The sequence below is a fragment of the Nicotiana attenuata genome, unplaced genomic scaffold (assembly GCF_001879085.1).
Source record: "Nicotiana attenuata strain UT unplaced genomic scaffold, NIATTr2, whole genome shotgun sequence".
Taxonomy (NCBI): Eukaryota; Viridiplantae; Streptophyta; class Magnoliopsida; order Solanales; family Solanaceae; genus Nicotiana; species Nicotiana attenuata.
This window is the reverse complement of record NW_017670486.1, coordinates 577136-579772: the sequence shown is the minus strand read 5'-3', so window position 1 is coordinate 579772 and position 2637 is coordinate 577136.

Here is a 2637-nt window from a genome sequence, read left to right as displayed (position 1 = left end):
ATTCAAGTCGACAGGGTCAACCTCAGTTTCCTCAGCTGCAGCGTTCGTGTAGATGTTATGAGTGTGGTGAGTATGGTCACAACAGGAGGGTTTGCCCGAGGTTAAGGGGTGCTCAGCCGCAGCAGACGAGGTCTTGCCATGCTTGTGGTGATCCGAGGCACATTGTCAGATTTTGCCCTCGAGCTTTGAGCAGCTCTCAGTATCAGAGTTCTCATACTAGGATTCGGGCACCAGAGGTTACTCAGCCTTCCCAGCTAGTTAGAGGCGGTGGCAGAGGTGTTAGAGGTGGAGGTAGAGGTCATAGAGGTGGAGTTCAGGTCGCCAGAGGTAGAGGCCAGCCAGCAGCCAGGCCCGAGGCTGAGTCTTCAGATGCAGATATTACAGGTACCACTCTGATTCGTATTAGAGATGCATCAGTGCTATTTGACCTTGGGTCTACGTATTCGTACGTGTTGTCCTATTTTTTGTACCGTACTTGGTCATGCCTAGTGATTCTTTGAGTATTCCTGTTCATGTATCTACACCGGTGGGTGATTCTATAGTGGTCGACCGAGTGCATCGTTCCTGTGTGGTAGTGTTTGAGGGTCTTGAGACCCGTGTTGATTTATTGCTCTTGGACATGGTGGATTTCGACGTTATATTAGGGATGGATTGGTTGTCCCCGTATCATGCTATCTTGGATTGTCACGCCAAGACCGTGGCCTTGGCCTTACCAGATTTGCCCTATTTGGAGTGGAGAGGGACCCCAGGTCATACCACCCGCAGTGTTATTTCATATGTTAAGGCTCGACGCGTGGTCGAGAAGGGGGTGTCTAGCTTATCTGGCGTATGTTCGCGATTCCAGCGCAGAGGTCCCTTCTATTGATTCTGTTCCTATTGTTTGGGAGTTCCCCGAGGTTTTCCCTTCAGATCTGCCGGGTATGCCGCCCGACAGGGATGTTGATTTTTGTATTGATCTGGCTCCAGGCACTCAGCCCATTTCCATTCCGCCGTATCGCATGGCCCTGCCAGAGTTGAAAGAGCTAAAGGATCAGTTGCAGGATTTGCTTGAGAAGGGTTTCATTAGACCCAGCGTTTCGCCTTGGGGCGCGCCAGTGTTATTTGTCAAGGAGAAGGACGGATCGATGAAGACGTGCATAGATAACTGGTAGTTGAACAAGGTAACGATTAAGAACAAGTAACCACTGCCGAGGATTGACGATTTGTTCGACCAGTTTCAGGGTGTAAAGGTGTTTTCAAAGATAGACTTGAGATCTGGTTACCATCAGTTGAGGATTAGGGCGTCTGATGTCCCAAAGACAGCATTCTGCACTCGGTATGGGCATTATGAGTTCCTGATCATGTCATTTGGGTCGACCAATGCCCCAGCAAAATTTATGGAGTTGATGAACCGAGTGTTCAGGCCTTATTTTGACTTGTTCGTGATTGTCTTTATTGATGATATTCTGGTATACTCCCGCAGCCAGGAGGAGCACGAGCAGCATCTCAGAGTGGTTCTTCAGACTCTGAAGGATAGTCAGCTATACGCTAAGTTTTCGAAGAGTGAGTTCTGGTTGAGTTCGGTTGCATTTCTAGGTCACGTCGTATCAGCAGAGGGTATTCAGGTGGACCCGAAGAAGATTGAGGCAGTCAAGAACTGGCCTCGACCAGCATCAGCTTCAGAAATTCGGAGTTTCTTGGGGTTAGCAGGCTACTACCGTCGGTTCGTGGAGGGGTTTTCATCTATCGCAGCCCTGATGACCAGGTTGACCCAGAAGGGTGCCCAGTTCAGATGGTCGGATGAGTGTGAGGCGAGCTTTCAGAAGCTCAAGACAGCTCTAACTACGGCACCGGTATTGGTTTTGTCCACAGGTTCAGGGCCTTATACAGCCTAGTATGATGCTTCCCGTATTGGGCTTGGTGCGGTATTGATGTAGGATGGCAGTGTCATTGCCTATGCTTCGAGGCAGTTGAAGATCCACGAGAAGAATTATCCGGTTCATGATATAGAGTTGGCAGTCATTGTTCATGCTTTGAAGATTTGGGGGCATTATCTTTATGGCTTGACGTGTGAGGTGTACACTGATCACAAGAGTCTTCAGTACTTGTTCAAGCAAAAGGGGTTGAATTTGAGGCAGAGGAGGTGGTTGGAGTTGCTGAAAGATTATGATGTTGCTATCTTGTACCACCCGGGGAAGGCCAATGTGGCGGCCGATGCATTGAGTAGGAAGTCCGCCAGCATGGGTAGTCTTGCTTATATTCCGGTCAGCCAGAGACCGCTTGCTTTGGATATTCAGGCCTTGGCCAATCGATTTGTGAGGTTGGACATTTCTGAGCCTAGCGGAGTGATAGCTTGCACGGTCGCTCGTTCTTCATTATTGGAGCGTATCCGTGATCGACAGTTTGATGATCCCCATTTGTGTGTCCTGAGAGACACGGTGCAGCGTGGAGGTGCCACGAAGGTGACCTTAGATGATGATGGTGTTTTGAGATTGCAGGGGCGAGTTTGTGTGCCCAATGTCGATGGGATTCGAGAGTTGATCTTAGCGGAGGCCCATAGTTCTCGGTATTCTATTCACCCGGGCGCCGCGAAGATGTATCAGGACTTGCGGCAGCATTATTGGTGGCGTAGGATGAAGAAAGATATTGTTGCGTATG